Below are 21,581 nucleotides of genomic sequence, written 5' to 3'. Positions count from 1 at the left end.
AGTGACTTTTTTTGGGTTATGCAATGCATCTAGAGGAATTCATTACCTTCAAGTTTTCTAAAATCCATTACCTCCCACTCACTTCTCGTCATGAAGTTTGTGCTCTTGTTGTCTATATTGTTAAGATGTCTATATTTCACTGCTCCTATTATTTTTTGCATTTTAACTCCATGCGAAGGGAATGCCTTTCTCAAATGCGGCCAATTTTAAGTGGATGGAAGGGAAGGCCTTTGTCATCCCTTAGAGCTCATAGAAGGATATGTTGCCAAATTTAATTGGATGGAAGGGAAGGCCTTTGTCATCCCTTAGAATGCATAGAAGGATATGGTGTCGAGCATGATTGTACCAATGAAGCTCCAGGCTATTTATACTAGATGCAAAGGGAAGGCCTCTCTCTACATATTTATTTATCTATATTTTTTATTTTTGATGCTTGTGTAGCTCTTTATTACCTTCTAACTGAGTTGAGTGCCCTTTGCTGCTGCTTTTCAGTAGCCTTGCCATAATAATTTATCTTCAATCACATCACATTGCTCACTCTCACAAGGATTTCCTAAAGGTCAAAACAAATCACACCCAAGAAAACATATTTATTTGCCAGGTCTTCATTTCATACTATGGGTTTGTGGACATGCAAATGAGAACCATTTTGGATTGAGACTTTTTGGAACAATGGCTATGTGAATGCAATTGTAATTTGGACCCAAGGATCAGTGTTTCCAGTCACATCCTTCACTGATAGTCCCATTGCTTTCACCACTTTCACATATAAGTACTATTTTTTCCACCAAATTGTAGGTGATTTCTTATTTGCCTCTAAGGGCAGGATTGGTATCCTTCAAAGAGCTATCTGTTGGAGCAACCGAGTTGACAGTACTCTTCTACTGGGAGTGGAGACTCATCTCTCATTAAATTTCAATTTTAAGTAATTTGATGTTTCTACCACTTTAGCCATGGATGGATGTTGATAAAATTATCTTACCTCATGCAAAAGTTCTCAAGGGCATTTAGTTTATTATGACTTGCACGCAGACTATCATCTTCTTTGTTGCTTTTCTTTTATCATGGCCATGTCAGTGGACATGGTGTTCAAAGATTCAATTCAATAAATGGCATATCTAATTGGAAGCTCATGATCAACATCTTGTGCTACTTGCAAGTGCACCATAATTGTCATGTATTCTCACTGGTATGTTCTTTGCAAGTAATGTGCTATTACAAGAATCACATCTTTATATGGAGCAACTATGTCTTTTCATGATGATTCAATTTCTTATAGAACAACTACAAGGCTCTATAAGACCAATTTTTTTGCTCACTACATTCATTTCAACAACAACCCCGACGCTTGAGTTATTTCAATAGAAACAAGTAATCCAATTCACCACGTGCACTCACTTGTCCCTCTACTAGCGTATTTGATGCAGATAATATGTCTACCCTTGTCAATGTAAATGGAGATCCTTAACCTAAACACAATTATGTGCACAAGAAACCATCCTATTAGTTTAAAGATTAAAAGGGTTGTGGACATATTGCTCCCAATTGCTGTATCAAGCCACTTGTGACGAAGGATATCCCCAATGTTAGATTTCTTATTGTTGTGGTGAAATATATCATGCAAGCGTGGATAAGGATGAGCATCAAGATTGGACTAAAGACCCTCTGCTCAATGAAATCAACATTGACAATCCACGAAATCATAATATATTGAAACACTTTAGTCCATATGCATGGTTTTATCAATGCCAATGAAATTGGTATTTTACAAGATGATGTAAGTTCTCTTTTTCTTTCCTCAATGGCTCATTCATAAACTAGAATTTAATACTCTTTTATCTTCATATATTGTTGAAGCTACATTTCATGACACAAGATATAATGGAATACAAGGACTGAGAACCTAGAAGTGCAAAAAGAGGAATATAAAGAAACAATGAATTTTGCATTCCATAGATACCATTCTATGTATGCCTTTTTGTCATCAATGCAATCATGTTATTGTTTACTCCTCATAGAGTGATTTTAAAAATGATTAGAAATTATTCACACTCTCTAGTACTAAATCACTAAGAATGTTTCCAATAATTTATGCAATTGTAGGAAAAGATATTTGATTTATTAAGAAGGGCGAAGAGTCTTTTTCTTTGCAGACTGGTACATATATCACTAGTATCTTTCATAGAATTTGAATTGTTTTCCCTTAGAGTACCCTTCACATTTCCCTTTTCTATACCCGTGGAACATAGGATTTACCTTATTCTTAGTAGTCTAAAACCGAGTCAATGAACTACTTGACAAAGGTTTGATACAAACTTTTAGTTCAATCAAATTGATTTAAATTCCTGCTGTCATTAAATACGATTGCATGCATTTGACATTTGTAAGACAACGTTTTGTACTCAAAGTGGTCACTATCAATTCCTTATTCTGCGTTTTGATTCCTTACAGTCTCGCAAATACATTTTCTACTTTTAATCGAGGGTTTAGTGAATCTTCATTAATCAAAATTATCTGATTGCATTTTTTGATGATATTGTACTTTTTAGAAAATTGCATGAAAAACATAAAAACATTTTTTAAAAAATTTGGCTTAAAAAAACTGTTTTAGAACCATTTGTATGTAAATCCTCATAAAAGTTTGTTCTTTGAAAACAAAATTAAATCTCTTGGCCACATAGTCTCCACTAATGTCATAAAGGTTGAACCTTAAAAGGTTTCTACTATTGGAGGTTGTCTAACTACTGCATGAAATGTTAAAAATTTATCCTTGATTTTAGTTCTTCTCATGATTTTTTTTTGAAAAAGAAACCTACTTCTCATTGGGTTGGAAACCAATAAAAGGTTTTTGATAAACACACTCTTATACATGCAGCCGACCTTCATTTGCTTGATTTTTCTAGACCTCCTTTTGATTGTTATTGATGCTTTTGGAATACGAAATGCAACCTTGAACGCAAAGATGGATAAGATGAAGGAGAAGCTCAAGAGCACACAATAAAGGAAGTAGTATTACCCATTGTGCTAATACAAAGGTAAGGCTTGCCCTAGAGTGATGCGCGTATATACAAGCTAGGGGGGGAAACCCTCTTAACAAGGGAAAGAAAAAGCCTCAACTATCCGACATGTGTTAAGACACATGATTACCATAGTATGGCAAAAAATCCCTCTCTGAGAGTGATGCATTGAATGTGAGTAGGCACTCATGTATGGGGAAGTGACACCTTATTAGACTAGTCCACAAAGGGAGTAAGCCCAAAGCTTTGCAAAAAGCTTCGAACTTCTCACAAGGTAGAGCTTTTGTGAGAAGGTCGAGAGGGTTGTGCTTCATGCACATAAGCAAAGTTTCCTTCTCATGGAGGGGGTCTCTGTTTGACATAGTGATACTATATTCAGATGTGCTTTATGCAAGCATGGAGCACTGAGTTCCTTGCAACTGCCAAAGCACTCCAATTGTCAAGGAAGAACATGGTGACGAACGCTAAAGTCAGGCAAAAGGCCTCTGAGCCAAATCCACTCAATAGCCATGAACGCTACCCTATACTCATTGTCACAACATGTAAAGGCCATTGTAGACCTCTTCTTGCTCAACCAAGATCTGCATGAACTCTTGAGCATGAATCAAAAATCACTAGTGGACACTCATATATCATAGCAACTAGCCCAATTTGAGTTTGAGAAAGCATGTAATTTGGCGGCAATGATCTCCCCTTGGGATAAAACAACCTGAGAAGTATAGTGTCAATCAAGTAATGAAAGATCCACTTAATTGTATTTCAATGCATAGATCATGGGCTATGCATAGCTATGATCACATGCAAGACTTCATACTAAACACCTAGCCTTGTAATGCATACATAAATCATGCAACCAACAACCCATTGATAGAGAAGTAGTCTCCAGTATCATGAAGAGTATTCAAATGAGTCTTTAGAGGAGTAGCAATAGGCTTGCAATCTTCAAGACCAAATCTAGACAACAATGTCTCAATGTACTTTGCCTAACAAAAATCAATGCCTCCATCAACTTGCTCAAACTATATGCCCAAATAATGATGCAAAATCCCTAAATATGACAAGTCAAGATAGGAATTCAAAAATTGTCCTTAAAATCAACAATATGTCTCTCTCTCATTTGGTCTAATGAGCGTCTAGCATCTCAAGAACATGGAGCTTGCTTCAAACCATATAAAGCCTTCTTAAGTCGACACACTTTGTTTTTCTGCCCTTTTTGAATGAAGCCATGAGGCTACACTACATACGCTGCTGGGTTCAAATCCCCATTCAAAAACACGTTTTTTATGTCCAATCGGTGCATGTTCCAACCAGATGGGCTACCAATGTGTAAATGCTATTAATGGTAGTCATTCAACAAGTGGGAGCAAAAGTCTCATGAACATCAATGTCCTTCTCTTGAGCCTACCCTTTTCCCACAAGCATAGCCTTATAGTAATCACCACTACCATCAAGCTTACATTTTAACTTGAAAATCCACTTAGTATCGATGAATTTTTTTCCTAGAGATAAGTCACACAAAGACAATGTGCCATTCTTCATGATAACATCATGGTCAGATTGCATGGAAGCCACAAATTCCAATGTTGAATTTCACCACACAAAAAAAAGGTTTTTGGATCATCACACATACTAGACAAGGTCAAAACATAACAATTTGATGCATAAAGGCATGTTGAGAACATGAGCGAGGAAGATTAGACAAAAGTGCACCCAATTTGCTATCACGCAAGGTTTGCACTAGCCATCTTGGCAAACTCTACCCTGGTCATTTTCAACCCTATCCTAATCAATTATATCTTGTTAATTTGCATTAAAAGATGGTCGATCTATAACATCATTTTAAACCTACATAGGCTACACATTTGCGTGCCTCGTTAGCACTAACAAGGACTAATTTGAATCTTCCACAAAAACATATAATCAAGATCCATTTTTTTGTGGAAAATACAACTTGCAACCTTTGCTTTCTAGACTATACCCAGCCAAAATACATTACATAGCCTTATCATTCAATTTTTGGTATTGTCTCTCATGCACTAAACCACAAGCCAAGAAGCAAAACATATGCAATTGACCAATCGTTGGCATCTTGCAAGGCCAAGCCTCATAAGGAGTGATAGGCTACAAAGCTTTAGTCAAAAACTTGCCTAATCATTAGGAGCACCCATGACAGTCTCAAGCCAAAACATGTGGCAAAGCTTTGGTATTTTATCCTATGACTCACCATTGATGCATTAAATTGTTTAGGCATATACTCCTATATCGGGCAATAGGGTGTCTATAGTATAGCCATATACATTTTTATCCATAAGTAAAAATTTCTTGAAGCACATAAATACTTTGTACTTTGCCTTAAGTTGATACACTCATGCATGCCTAGAGTAACAATAAAAATCATGAAGTACAAATGATAAGAGTATGCATCAAACCACAAACATCACTATATACAAGTTGAAAATCAAGTGGCAATGGAGTAACCATGTCGGAATTTTGCAAATGCAGCATATTGGCAAAATACGCATGACCAATATGTACATGCCAAAATTTTGCATTTGAAATTGTAAATGAAATTGTTTAACTGCATGTTGAATCATCCACAATTTTTTTGGAAGCATTGAACTTATACAACCCACAGTGAGAAATGCAAAATACATCTATCATTCATAAACTTGACTACAAGACCAAGTGTGGCAAATGCAGATATAGACAAAAGGTTCTCGTTGATCCTCGATACATACAAAGCATCCAAAAGTGTGAAAAAATTGCCACTTGCAGTAGTAAGTACTGTTGGAATTAGGGTTGCAGGGAAACACACATAGCTTGGAGAAGACGAAGGAAGCTCAAGGCCCACAACAGAGCGTGTATTACTTAGTGTGCAATGGAAAGATGGATAGCCCTAGAGTTATAGGCGTATATACAATGCACGGGGGAAAAAACCTCCTAACGAGGGAAAAAATGCCTCGACGGTCCTAGTGTGTTCACACACAGCACTACCACATGTATATGGTAACAAATCGCCCTTGGGAGTGATGCGGTGAACGAGGGCTCGCTTGAAGAGTAAAGGGAAGTGCCATGCCCTAAGGACATGATCAATCTACAAAGGGGAGCAAGCCCAAAGCTTTGCGAAAAGCTTTGAACTTCTCACGAGACAATGCCTTTGTGAAAAGATCTGCAAGGTTGTCATGTGTTGGCACATAAGCCAAGTTAATCTCTCCTATTGAGAGCCTCTCCCTGACATAGAGGTAATGCACCTCAATGTGCTTTTTGCGAGCATGAAAAATTGGGTTTCTCGCAATTGCCAATGCGCTTTGACTGTCAGTGTAGATGATCTTGGCAATGTCTTGTCCAACACCCAAATCATCCATAAGGCGTCTGAGCCATACACACTCAACCATAGCTGTGAAGATTGTCCTGTACTCAACCTCACAACTGGAAGTGGCCACAGTAGGTTGCTTCTTGCTTAACCATGAAATACACTAAATGCCAAGCATGAAACAAAAACCACTCGTGGACACTCGCGTGTCATAACAATTAATTGGCTCAATTTGCAAAATCTTGGCTACATTCTGAATTTGCCTTGAGAACAGGTCAAATCTGATAGGCTTTGTGTAAAGAACAAAAAATTTGGCTTAAAATTTGAGAAATTTCAAGTGTTCTCTGTTTTTCTCTTGGGTTAGAAAAGGAAGAAGTGGTTTTGGCAAGCTTTGTTTGTGATCTTGAATGATCCAGAGCAACCATGAAATGTGAAGGTCGATGAGATTTGTGCGATCCCGAGGACTCATCATTGATTGGAAATTTGGAAAGTTATTTAACTCTCTAAAAAAGAAGCCACACATTCCTTTTTTCCCATAGCTTTCTCTAAAAGAAATCAAGTTGTTGTACAAGGCTAGGGAGAGAGAGAAAGCCTAGCTCGTATGGAGCATTTTAAATGCTCAAAGTATCGGTTCTTTGATCTCTCTTGAGCGTTTGTACGGCTTTTCATCCTAAAGCACTAAATGTGCGTCTTACCCTTCCTCTCTCACTCATCTCTCTCCTCCCCCAAAGGAAGGACTATGTGGTGAGGTTAATTTTTCCTGCTAAATGCAAAGTGATGATGACTTTTTGATGAGTGAGTTCTTTCTTAACTTAAAATTATCATTACTTTGAAAGATATGAAGTGATTCCTTACACTAGTTTTTATGAAATAAGCAGGATGAGATTCTTTTGATGCTATAAATATACTTTCTTAGCTCAAAAAGAAATAGTAAGTATGTACCGTGTCTTTTTAATAGGAATCTTAAAAGATCCCTTGGGTTTAGAGAAAGTGAAAAGGAAAGGCCATGCTTTTGCTTCCAAATTTAAGTTAGTGGAGTTGATTTTGAACGAAAAGTTTTGTTTTACCTTTTTTCTTTTTTCTTTTTTCTTTTTGGGGGGGGGGGGGGGGGGGGGGGGGGGGGTGTGTTTTGTTGGGGTAAAGGCGCTCTGTCTTTTGCCTGCCCGGACGTCCATTATCCATCTTTAGTCTTGTGAAGTTGCTCCACCCACACCGGTTTGTGCTTCTTCCCTTCCTCGCATGCACCGCACTACACACACGCACGTAAACATGCACACGCACACTCATTAATTGGTATCAGAGCTACGGCTAGGTGGTGGTCAAGATCTCTCGACGATGGCAGAGCTCGATCGGAGCTCGGTGCTTCATGGCACCGAATCGGATTGATTCGGGGCGGATCCAACACGGATCAGAGAGATTGGGTGAGGTCAATAGTTCCCGGCTACTCGACGCGCACAGCCCCTCTTGGCTTGGAGGGAGATCTTGGAGATTCTTGAAGAATCTTGGAGAAATTGTAGATCTGCAGAGGTCGGAGCAGGAAAACAGAGTTCTTGAAAAAGCTTGGAACTCACAAGCTTGAGCATCTGCAATCGAGCAAGAGGAGATCTTGAAGCTTGGTGGTGTGATGCACACACACAACATCGAGACAGCAGGAAATCGAGCATTGAGGAGTGAACGGAGGTAGAGTTTACGGGCATTGCAAGTTTGGGGATGTGGTGTATCAACACACACACACACACACACACACACACACATAGCATCGAGCTGTAGAATCGAGCAGGCTTCAAGCTAGGGGGAGAATTTAGTAGATCCGAGCACTAGAGCAACATCAGGCAGGCCAGCAGTGAGTTGGAAGCTCATAGGAGAGAGAGTGTATGCAAGCCGAAGCAGCCAGGTATCAACACCAAGCAGGAGCCCGTGCTCGTGAGCATGGTGGGAATTTGAAGGCTTGAATCGAAGGGGAATTCAACAATAAGGCTTGCAATACAATCGAAGGCATGGAGTATTAGGCGGGCAACAGGTCAACAGAGTCAAGCACTCAAAGAGCGAGCAGAAGGGGGCAATCGACCAAACAGAGCCACAACAGGTCGAGCTCGCGCTGGTAATTGAGGGGGAAATTGAGCTTGAGAGGTCGGCTGGGAGTTGCAGACAATCAAGCTCATAGTCAAAGGCAACACAAGCAGATTGAGGAGGCAGTGCTGGCAATTGGAGCAGGGCTGCAAGCAATTTGGGAGTTGGTTCTGTGGTGGTGTGGACACACACACACACACACCCCCTCCCCCTCCCCCTCCCCCTCCCTAGCTCATCAGAATACCGATAGTGTGCAGGCAGGCTGGCTCGTCAGCTTTTGAATTTTTTGTTTTTTAAAACAAAAATTTGAGATTGTGTGCAAGAGTCCATTCCCGCGAGAGACACCCCCCTCCCCCTCCCCCTCCGACTCCTCGACACCGCGGCCCTTCCCTTTCTCACACCACGACTCTCTCACCCAGAGAGAGAGAGAGAGAGAGAGAGAGAGAGAGAGAGAGAGAGAGAGAGAGAGAGAGAGAGAGCGGATAGGTTTTTGGCCGGACCTGGTATCGGCGAACACACCCGCAGCTTGGAGAGAGAGAGAGATTGAGAGAGAGCAGACACATTGTGTTCGGCACAGGTGGCAAGTAAGCCCGGACATCACCCGGCATCGGCCCATTTCCTCGGCATTTCTCGGCATCGAAGACTCTCGTCCGACGGCTGGAGGCGACATTGGCATCAGTTTTCGGCACTGATTTAGCGGCTCGACTTTAGAGGTTCTTCTCGGCGTTTCGCATTGGATCAGGATCGGCCTTGAGCTCGGTGATTAGCCGTCCTAGCGCATCGATTTCGACATCGATCAGGCAGCTATTCGACTAACGCACTTTCGCCTGCGACGGAAGCCGACATCGAGCGTTTTCTCGACTTTGAGCACAGGCGGCCATAGCATTGGCACTTCCACCCGATGGCAGAAGACGGCCATCCCCGGCTTTTCGACTTCGATGGTCATCTCCAGATTCGGCTTTGATGGCACATACCCATAGATACGGCTCTGACAGACCATTCCAGAGCGGATTTCTCCCTCGAGCACGACAACTCTTGAGTGGTTTTTCTGATTGGCGTGTTTACCGATCGATGAGGTAGTAGTTGCCAGTTTTCAACGGTTTTGCTCACAGGTTGCCGCGCAGCTTGTGGGGAGCACTCGAGAGTAGTTTTTTGCACGGTTTTGTGCAGTTTCAGGCTATGTATGCTTATGTGGATACAACTTGAGCTAGGTGTAGCTCGCAGATAGCAAATTTTACATGTTTACATGTGTTTTTGGACAGATACACGTCCAAAGAGCCGCTCGGTCGGGAGTGAGCCAGTTTGTCAAGCTTTTGGCTGTAGACCATTTGTGGATATGTTTACTGAGACATTGTGTGTATAGTTTTCATGCTATTTGGTGAGATTTTTTGAGTTTTTGCTCAATTTCTAGGGGAAACTCTGCCGGATTTTCCCCTCATTCTCGCCATGGTTTGCACGTATTCATAGTTTACTTTGTGATGGTTTAGTGGTCGAGTTGACTCCCACTCTGGCAGTTATCTGCAATTTTTTGTCTTGCGGTTTTAGTTGAGTTTTGACTCATTTTGCAAAGGAAATTTCGTTCGTTTTTCCCCGTCTTCTTGCCATAAAAGTTTGCAGTGTTATACAATCTTGTACAATGGTCGATATATTCCCACTTTGACAGTGATCGAGTATTTACTTTCACTTTGACAAATTTTGACAGGTTTTGTCAGTTTGGACACAGTTTGGTGTTCTTGTACCCACTCTTGCAAGCAGTTTCTCTTGTGGGATGCGTTTTTTGCTAGTTTGCTCTCTACTTGCGTATATGGTTATGTGCCTTACACTCGGTTGAGCAGTTTGTCCCAGTTTATGCTTGCAGAGTTTGCCGATTGTAGAGTTGGTTTTATGCATATGTGAGCATCAATTTTGATGCGATTGATCATGCTTTTCATGATTGTATAGCGGTCGAGTGATCTCCCACTTTGTTGCCATTTTGTCGTTCACTTATGGCAGCAGGCATGTGTGACATTGAGAGAAGGCGGTCTCGTTCTTGCCGATACATGCGTTGTTGGCATTGCGGTCACACAAGGCACATTAGATGTCGTTGTTTCAAATGTATGAGACGACAACGGAGATGTACGTGTAGTGCGGATACGGCTTTTACAGATGTTAGAGAGGCAGTTCAAGTGGCAGTGTATGCCAATGACGGTGATGTCATGCTTGCCTCGAGTGTACCTCTTGCAGATTTGTCTATGGATAGCACACTTTCTCCACAGTTGTTACTAGATAGCAATGCAATTTTCCACGTCACACCATGTCGTGAGTGGTTTAGCACATTTTCTAGTGGGAGACTTGGTTGTGCGCACTTGGCCAATGGTTCAACGTTTGACATAGAGGGTGTAGGAGATGTTTGTTTGTCATTGCCCAGTGGTGCGTCATACACGCTACGACATGTGCGCTATGTTCCTCCGTTGAGACAAAGCTTGATCTCAATTGATCTCAGTGAGACAGTTGGTAGCTTTTGGTTGTCAGGTACTGATTAGAGAGCAGTCTTTTCAGATGCATTGCGGTTCACTAGTAATTGTCAGGAGGAGCCCGCAACAGCCTGGTATATCCTATGCATGTGTCTGAGGTTCGAGACGATGTAGTCTCGGTTTTGTTGCTAGCATGCTTTGAGCGAGAGACAAGACATGTCTTTTTTGCCAGTGATCTCCATCATGCTCAAGAGACATAGCATTTAGCTTCGTAGGGTGTGCTAGTAGACTCTGTAAAGATACAGATAGAGTGGTAGTGCTCTAGTGAGACACAACAGGTGTTGTCAGAATTTGTACAGGCTGAGGTACAGTAGGTCTGCTCCCTAGAGACACATATAGAGCTGACAGATATGGAGTTTTTTGACATGCTTACCAAAAACGTACGTAAGAGGCATCTAGGTCGCAAGTCCGTCAACTACGATGTTGATCCTACCGTTCATTGGGTTCCTCAGGCGAAATGTTCTTTGGTTGGCGCTCAGGTCCTAATGTTGATCCTCAAATTTGGGTACAAGCTTTTGTAGAGAAAGCTAATCTTGTCAATGGAATTTGGAGAGATTTGGTGTAATGAAAGTCGAGCTAGTAGCAAAATATGACAATTACATAATAATATGCAAGTAGGTGAGTCTGTGGTAATCATATCTAAGTTGAGTATATGTTTAGTTTTATGATAAGAAGTGTAGTGAGATTGATTTTACCGTCTTGTATTTTAGGTTCTTTTGTAGCATATTCTTTTTGGCATGCCTAAAGGGAATGGGCTATAGTTTTAAGTACCCTTGTTGATGCTAACAAAAAATGTGGATTTTCATGTTTTGAAAACATGTGCGGTTCATATAGAAGAGGGGGATGATTAAGGGATGAGGCAGATTAGGGAAGGGTGGGATTCTTGAGGTGAGAGGTTGGAAGCAATTTCAAGTCCCTGGATCCTGCTCCTCTCACTCCTCTACACCAAACAACCTCATCACTAGTGAATCGAATTTCTTGCCCCATCTCCTATCTCATTGCTGGTCCTTTCTTTCAAATAATTTTAGCCACTTTGTCTCTCTCACTCGTCCTCTCAAGGAGAAGGGCATCATAACACATCTTTGGGCAGCCTTTGAGACTATGCTTAGAAAGTAATTTATGTCCACAAATGAAGCGGACAGAAATTGGTATGCTTGGGACAACTTCTCTATGTGTCAACATAAGACACTATTGGAGTATATCTTGCACTATCGTGATGTGATTCTCAAGCTGGAGGGTTTAGACACCTTTCAACAAGTGTGTGGGTTTATTCATGGGTTGACACCAAAGCTTAAGAAGCATGTCAAAACCTAGGATGACCCCAAGACGCTCAAGGAGGCCATAATGCAAGCGCATATACATGACAATCCCAATGAAAAAGCATTCCATAACACTCATATACTTGACACTCCATATGCAAATGCACGTACACAACATGGGCACAAGAAAAGAAAGTTTATAGTAGCTGCATCTGAGGCATCCAAGAAGACAAAGGGGTCTAGCGGCCCTCTCTCTAGTGAAGAGTTTGAGAAGGCTAAAAAGGAAAAAATATATTTTACATGTTTAAGGAGTGGACATGGCAAAAAGAATTGTCCCAATGAGAAATTTCTTGCCCAAGGTAAGGAGAAAGTGGTACACTTGGTGCAACTACTGCCTCTTAAGTCTTGCTCTCGTTTCTCCAATGTGGAGGTAACACACACAGAAGCGCTGCACAAAGGTTGTATACGGCCTCAATGTGGCAACTAACCTTTGGTCCACATGAGATGGTGCATATGCATGGGTCTATCCGAGGTCACAAGGTGTAAATCTTGGTGGATGATGGTGCTTCTCACAATCCCATAAACTTTAAGTTAGCTACCACAGACTCTGAGTTCCCACCACTGTTACATAGTAGAGATGATTAACAGCCATGATGTCAAAGTGTGGGATACTCAAGTGAAAGATGTACCGTTGAAAATTCAAGGGCATCACACATCCTTGAATTTTAAAGTGATGAATATGAATGGGCAAATATGGTCTACAGTCAGGAGTGATTACATAGTCTAGGATCATCACTTACACGTAGTTATGAGCACAATAGTTTGATGTGCAAATCTTATAGAGTGCACGTGCTAGTGTTTGGAGAGAAGGATGTTCGTTCCTTGCCACTCATTTGTATAGTCAATCTTATGAATCTCTCTTGTCAAGATGAAATAGAAGAACTCTTTTTGTGTTACTGTGTCTTATTCAGTCAATTGTTGATAATGTTTTGAATGACAATTCCTCAATGTCACCTGCTTCTCTCTGTTCTCTTCCCACTACGGCTACTTATCTCTCTCCATAACAAGAAAATGTTGCTAATAAGTTAAAATATTTACTAATGGAATACGACGATGTATTCCCAATTAATTTGTCACCAAGGTCACCTTCGACACGTGTTGTGCAATATGGCATAGACATGGTTGCACGTAGTAAGCCCGTAAGTAAACCATCCTATAGAATGAGTCATTCTCAGGCAGCTTGATTGCTATCTCAGTAGAGGGTTTATACAACCCAATTCTTCACACGGGCCTCTCCAATCTTGTTGGTGAATAAAAAAGATGATAGTATGCATATGTGTGAAGATTACCATGGGATCTTTACGAAGATAGACTTGCAGTTAGGGCATCATCAAGTACACATTAAGTTTGCTGCTCACTGATGACGGACCAGCTGAAAGACAAGGGGAAAACTTGCAATGGGGAGAAGTTCAAAAACAAAGTTTTGATGCTCTCAAGGATGCATTAGCTACGGCTCCTATTTTAGCTATTGTGGATCCTTTGAAACCATTTGTTTTAGAAATGGATACTAGTAACCGTGCTATTGGAGCAGTCCTTCTGCAAGAGGGAAGACCAATTGCATTTGAAAGCAAAAAGCTTGATTCAACACAAATTTTCTTATGAAAGAGAACTCTATGCAATAGTGTTTGACCATGAAAGAATCAAATGGTTTACACATCAAATGAATTCAAAGGGTCAAAAGGCTAGGTGGGCTGAGATTCTTCAGGAGTATGAAGCAAAGCTCTGGTATCATAAAGGACAATACAATGTGGTAGCTAATGCTATTGGTCGTATGTGTGATATCAACTCTTCTTTTCATTGGACTTTGAAGTGAGTTTTTGGAACCCCTCAAGGGCAAGTATGAGCATGACCATACATACTCCAAAGTGTGAAGCCATGTGAAAATGAGGAATCCTTCTCACTCCAATGCTAGTAGTGTGTCTTTACCCTCCACACCCAGTTCTCCTCTTTTGACTGATGAACTTCAGAATGGAACAATTTTTCTAGAGATGATGGGTACCTACTCCACGAGTTTGTGTACCGGCAGACGCGGACATTCGACACCAGATTCTTTATGAATGTCACGATAGTCCTAGTGCAGGGCACCCATGAATAAAGAAAACTTATGCAATAGTACAACGACAGTTTTACTCGCCATGTTTACACGGCTATGTTCAAGACTACGTCTTGCATTACCAAAAATGTCAACTAAATAAAGCAAAGTGCTTGGAAATGGGAGGTCTTTTGCATCCATTGGAGATTCCTAATGGTAAATGGGAAAGTATCTCTATGGATTTCATGGTGGACTTACCAACCACCATGATTCCTAATGGTAAATGAGAAAGTATCTCTATAGATTTCATGATGCGTTTACCAGCCACTATACGAGGTCATAACTCGGTATGGGTAGTCGTAGACCGGTTGATTGAACTTTGCAACTTTATTCCAACCAAGGCCACGATTAAGACTTTAGAGTTAGCTAAGTTATTTGTGACAATATGTACAGGTTCTATGGGTTTTCAAGTAACATTGTGAGTGATTGTGATCCCAAGCAAATTTCTAGGGAATGTGTTTACATAATTGGGTACACAACTCAATATAAGTATTGCAAATCATCCTAAAATGGATGGCCAAACTAAATAAGCCAACAAAGTCCTAGAGGATATGCTACAAGTATACATTAGCAAGAAGCATTCGGATTGGGAAGATTATCTTCATATTCTTGGGTTTGCTTACAATAGTGCTAAGCATGTGACGACTCATTTTAGTCCTTTCATGCTTGTGTATGGTTTTCAACCTAGGTCACGAGCAGTTACGATGGGGATTGGCAACTGAGAAGCTTCAGTAGGTCAAGAATTTTCTCCAATCCACATGAAATTCTCACATTGGCTCATTAAAATGTTCGACAACAAGCACATGATTGATATAAAAAGTATGCTGATGAGAAACGTCGTTAATTTACCTTTATCAAAGGGGAAGAGGTATTTTTGCGTGTGCCAGAGCATTCATGAATTTTGAAGATTAGGTCAATCCCTAAATTATCTATGAGTTATTGTGGGCCCTTTAAGCTACTCAAATGAGTTGATAATATGGCCTACAAATTCTTGTTACGTGTGGAATTTCTTTATCACAGTTATCTTTGTCTAGATTGCCTTTCCCTCTCTCCTCTAGTGAGTTCTTGTTTTTGCCTTTGGCTTTGCATTCCTAAGCCAAACAAAGCATCATGTCACATTTATAACAATGATTGTTGAACCTCATGGGTACCAAGGTAGCTGGCTAAATACTGGCATTGCCATCATTGTCATGCTTGCCTTTGAAAAGTGAAGTCAACACACCTCAACTGTGCGAATTTGAAAAGATGGTTTTTGACTCAGTTTTGGACAATAATACCTGAGTACTGATGTTTTCCCTAGTTTAGGTCACCTTTACCCTGACAATAGTGCCAAAATGTAAGCTTGATGGTTGCCAAGTCTAGCCATCTTATTGTAGGGATAGTGAGAACCATGTATGTAAATGTCATATAATGGGATGGAGTTGAATCGACCCATGGAGGCTACAAGAGGTTGTCAAGCTCTTGGAAAGCACACTCAATTTTTATCTACTCAAAGCTACACTCAATTGCATGTCAAGCAGCAAAAACTAACCAAAATGTCTACAATCCAAATGCAACCAAACTTGTAGAACGTATAGGCAATGACTATAAACACATGCCTATGGCCTCACATCTCCCTTTTGAAAACCTATCAAAATCATGCTTATGATTTACATGGCAGATTTTACTTAACTATTTTCGATCCAAAATACACTCTATAGCTTAGTAATGCTGTCATAATACCCTTCTATGTCTATAATGCAAATTAGATGTGTAAAACTTGCAAATTAAGAAGGGGACTAGTTACAAGAAATCACATATTTATCGCAAGAATCTTACAATGTTGTGTAGAGCTTTCACCTACAAATGCAATGGAATAGACGACGTTCCAAATAGACCATTCTTGAGAAAGTTATGAACTTGAGAAGAAAGAGGATAATACACAGTGCTCAATAAATGCATCGTACGTTCCTTGTCAAAAAATCGTACAAATCTTTTATAAAAATTTACTTTAATACCTTAGTCATAAGGCTTTAAAATGTGAAATGGGATCAAATTTTGTTAACTAGAGGCTAGAGATAACACATGAATAGTTACAAACTAGAAGGCCTTGGCCCTAACTATCAACTTTACATACTCAAAATCATATTCAAATTACATCTTTAGGCATGACACGATTTTTATGTAAACAAGTGATAAAATCACAAGGCATGCCTTAATAAGATAAGGATGCAATTAGACGAAGGGTTTCTTCATATTGGGAATTTGCCATGTGCACATTTTTTATGAGTAGCCATGGCTAACGGTGATGCTTGGTATTCAAGGCAATTTTTTGGAAGTTTTGATGCCAGGAGTATCTACAAGACGTCCTTCAACAAGAGCGTCAAGCGGTAGGATTTGCAAATGATACTTCAACTACTTCAAACCAGTGTTAGAAAAGAAACCGGGGTGCAGTGTATTTTAACCGTTGAAATTACCAAATCTCTGTTAAATTTTGAGCTTGACTTTTAGAAAACCGGGAAACTTACAAAAGTTTGAGTGTAATTACCAAAAAAAGCTTCAAATTTTGACCTAAAAACCATGAGAATTTCAAGTTTGCCCTTATTTTCACCGGTTAGGGAAAATGTATAGTCCAAACTTGCGTAGAGTGTGCTTCAAAACCCCGTTCACATGTCAAGATCCCAAAGACCAAAGTGTGAAGGATGCTTTGGAGGGACCGATGGCTAGACGCGAGAGAAGAAAGCATGATCAAGGTGGGGTGAAAAAACATGCTGCTCTATTGCGAAGAGCTTGGGAGGAGCATGATGCAAGCTTTAGGAAGTCTTCTTGAATTGCATGTGCCTTTGTAGCGACAATGTATTAGACATGGGTTTCCAGCCAACCTTAATATCTTGAAGCTCTCCCTCCCACTGTCCCATTGCAATTGAGCATGCTCTCGAGAGAAGAAAGCATGATCAAGGCCGGGGGAAAAAACATGCTGCTCTATTGCGAAGAGCTTGGGAGGAGCATGATGCAAGATTTAGGAAGTCTTCTTGAATTGCATGTGCCTTTGTAGCGACAATGTATCAGACATGGGTTTCCAGCCAACCTTAATATCTTGAAGCTCTCCCTCCCACTGTCCCATTGCAATTGAGCATGCTCCCTCCCACTGTCCCATTGCAATTGAGCATGCTCTTGAGTCTCAAAATCTATTTTCTCTCTTGAACTGGGGTCGGTTTCAAATTGAAGGCAACCTGATGTTGTGCAGAGTCAGGCCTTGGCTTCCCATCTCCACGCTAAACTAGGTGAAGCATCAGGGATTTCATTAACATGTTCACAAATGTGTGAACACGTTAATTAATAACATAATTTATGTTGTGATTGCATCTATATTCACACAACTTTTGCAATTACCGGCTTAAACTTGGTCTACCTGTAAACTCTCCGGGATTTAGATATTCCTGGTGGGACCCGTCAGGTATTGGGGTTTTCCCGACGGGCTATGTCATTACTATAAAGAGCGGATGATAAGGCACATTTTTAGCTTTTTGGGAAAGATTGCCTTTGTTTAGAACTCTCGGTTAGCTGGGAGGGCCCTTTTGGGAAGATTGTACTTATTTTAGGGACGACCATCTTTCCTAATAGGCTCGCATAAGGCTACTGAACTACTAGTCTTAAGCTCTTTGAATTGTGGGCAGAGTGTGGTTCGTAGTAGCTAATACCTATGGAAATTTAGGGACAAAGTTGGAGTCACTTGAGCTTGTTTGCATTTGAGTGGCACATGTAATTTATATGTTGCTTGCTCCCCCCACATTTTATAAACGATTTGATGGAGCTAAGAGTCTTGCTTAGGGGCTAGTATTGGTTCTTGATATTTGATATGATCCACAATAAACAAGTGTCTATTGTCTTATACTAGAGTATTGGGCAAACATGGATCCTTGGTTTGATTGGTGTAATCATTAATTGGGTACAAAAGACATCTTTCATTGGGTGTGCAATCTGCATTGTATGTATGCTATCAAATTCAAGTCTTGATTTGAAAACACACATTTATATGGTTTACACCTTAGTTGCATTTATCATGCTATGATGCTTGAGGTTTAATAAAAATTGATATATATACATCTACAAATATTAATATATGTGGACATTTTAGAGAACATCAAAACTATCGATTAAGTAGGTCTATATATTTGACCATACTTGTAAAGTAAGTTCAAAAGGAAAATATTGCAAAATCTAAAAACTTTGAGCCATACTTTGGGGTTAGCATGAGTTGTCATGGATGTCATTCTTTGTTAAAGTAGAAACAATAAACATCATATTTAGCGATCTCTTGCTAAAGCATAATAAACACAATACTTAAATTTTTTAAATAGTCTTAAATTGTTATGTGGCTACATTATTATCAAAATCAGTGTACGTTTGTGTAGAGATGTGCGTTTTTGAAATACGTGAGTATCTTTGTTGTTACTTTAGTTATTTATTCACCGTTCCATGCTTTCTTGAATAGGTTATTTGAAATGGAGAAAATGTTGGATTTAGTGATAGAACCCAAATTCAAAATAGAAAAAAGGCACCTGGGATAGAGTGGAAATATGCAATTAACATCGGTGATCGATTCATAGATTGGGAGTGTAAGCTATGCCATAAACAAAATTTGGTGGGGCACCTCAACTAACGGAACATTTTCTAGGTGGATCCAAGAAACGGGGTTGCACATGTACCCACCCTAGTGCAACTGCAATTGTCAAACACCTGAGGGAAGAAATTCAAAAGAAAGAATCAAAGAAACATTACACATCTACTACTAATGTTTCAGGGATGCCAGAACATCATGGTTCCAATCAACGAACTCCGAAAGCATCATCGGCTTGCACTCCAAATCCCAATGTGCACCTATAAAGCAACAATATACCCAGTGCATCTTCATTAAAGCGTCATTTTGACCTGGGAAAGGTGTCTATGCGTCAAACTTCATTGCAAGAAAGCTTACGTAGCGGTCTACTCGATGATGCATCACATGGTTGTATTAAGTATAGGATTTATATTGCTGATGTAATTTCCTCTGTGATAGAGGAAGTAGGTGCTAAACATGTAGTCTAAATTGTGATGGACAATGCAAAGAACTGCAAGAATGCTGGCAAAATCTTGAAGTGATGGTACCCGCATGTTTTTCCTTCTTGTTGCAATACACATGGTTTGAATCTTGTATTAAAAGATTGGTTTAAAAGTGACGATGCCAAGTGGTTTGCCTCTATTGTCGATACTGATCGCCATCTTGTGAGATTTATGCTCAAAAGACAGAGAGTATTAGATATCTTTTGACCTCGCATGTCACTTATGTTAAAACTTCTTGCACATACTAGATTTTGCACTTATTTCTACACTTTTGAGCCTCTCCTTTGAAACAAATATGTAGTCATAACTACATTTACATGTATGGAATTTCATGACCAGGAGAGTGAGCATAACATAAAAGTGAAAGAGAAAATCAAAGTCTTGAGGCAAGACCTTACAAAAATAACCTTGGTGGAGTAGTGTGATGGATGCATATCATGTAATGATGCCTGTAGATATAGATGACAAAATCTTAGAAAATGATGACAATGAAGATTAAGCAACCATTTCATTGAATTTTTTACAAGAATGTCATATTAGTAAAAGGTTACAATTAGTTTTTGTCTTGGAATAGATTTTGAAGTACACTAGGAGTTGCCTCTTGTGACCCTGGTGGTTTGTATTCATTGGCCATGCCAAGCATGGTATATTGGCCTTCATTAATTGTTACACCGCACAATGCACATGTGGACATATTTTGCATTTGTCTCACGAAGCATATAAGATGGTAATAGTGTCCACATGGCAACATATAATGGCCGCTCCAACTGTCGAAGAGTTTGTAGCATAGGAAACATTGGTTGGTGGAGAAACTGCTAGTGATACTTGAGACTTCCACAAAATCGAGATGCATCAAAAAGTGGGAGATGTGATTGCCTTGGCAAATAGGATTTAGACGTTGAGACATGCCTTGCATATCCTGACTAAATTTGTTAAGTTGCACTTCAATCCTTGCGGTGGTGGTGGTGGTTGGGGGGGGGGGGGGGGGGGGGGGGGGGGGGGGGGTTCTGCACTTGTGATAGTCTCACTGCTTTTTGCTCTTTCTTTGCGAGCTTTGACCCCAAGCTTTCCTTGATCTTGCCGAACTCCATTCCAACCCCTTCCACCATAAGAGCAAGCTCTTGTCTTGTGAATGTCCCTGTCTCCTCACATATATCATGGGTACTGACAATGACATCTCTGGACACGAAGTCCACTAGCCTATCCAAGATAAAATGGATATGAAGAATTTTAGTGAAGTAGAGCGGTGCATCTGCATTATGGAGAGGATAGCTGAACACCTCTAGGAAGATTTGCTCGACGTTAAGTTTGATGTCGTTATTTTGGCACCTTGACACCTTCCATTTTCCCTTCTTAATCGCACCTTCTGGGAAGACCATATCTCTCTAATCATATCCTTTGTGTTTGTTTATGTCACTCCATTGGGCATGACTGGGATTTGCCCATTTGGACAATTTGCAGGCCTTTCTAGTTGCTTGGCGAGCAGTCAAACCATGTGTGAGAGCTTTAAGTCATTCATATACCTTTCTAGCCAACTCATGGTGCTTGTTATCTTGTTTGTTTGTCATATCTACAAAAATATAGATGATATAAGGATCTCAGTGAATGAAAGATTAATACATAACACAAACGGATCATTGTCCTCAAAGATTGAAAGATGGGATGCAAACATGAGACTAAACAAATTATCTTAACCACATTTGAAATTATCTTGACCACATCAGTCTTGCTTCAAGGAAATATAAAAACCATGTTCAATTATAGAATCTGATTAAATGATAGAGAGGATTCGACTAGTGGGTGTTGCGCCCTTGGTGGTTCAGTCTTCAATGATCTAAAAAACTTTGCCACTTGCAATTTTTAATTTTCTCTCTTCACGATTCGGCAGGGACATCCAGTGTTTGGCTCTATAATGTATAGCTTCCATGGTAGATATTTTGTGGGTACTCCCGTCCATCCATAGTTCCTGCGCTGCCTTCCAAAATTCTTATAGCGCTTGTAGTAAATATCCCATAGCTAAAACATTGCTTACTGGAGTATAGGCATCTTAAGAAGGGGATCATATAACTCGAGCGCCAGCCATCTTCGCTTATGTCGCTCTTGCTCAGTAGTAGATTGGGCTTGTGCCACCTTTTCTGGGTTTTTGTCTGCCTCATATACAAAATTAAGCAAAAA

The sequence above is a fragment of the Adiantum capillus-veneris genome, chromosome 1 (genome assembly GCF_014529385.1).
Source record: "Adiantum capillus-veneris isolate H3 chromosome 1, ASM1452938v2, whole genome shotgun sequence".
Classification (NCBI taxonomy): Eukaryota; Viridiplantae; Streptophyta; class Polypodiopsida; order Polypodiales; family Pteridaceae; genus Adiantum; species Adiantum capillus-veneris.
Note: the sequence above shows the minus strand (reverse complement) of the source record.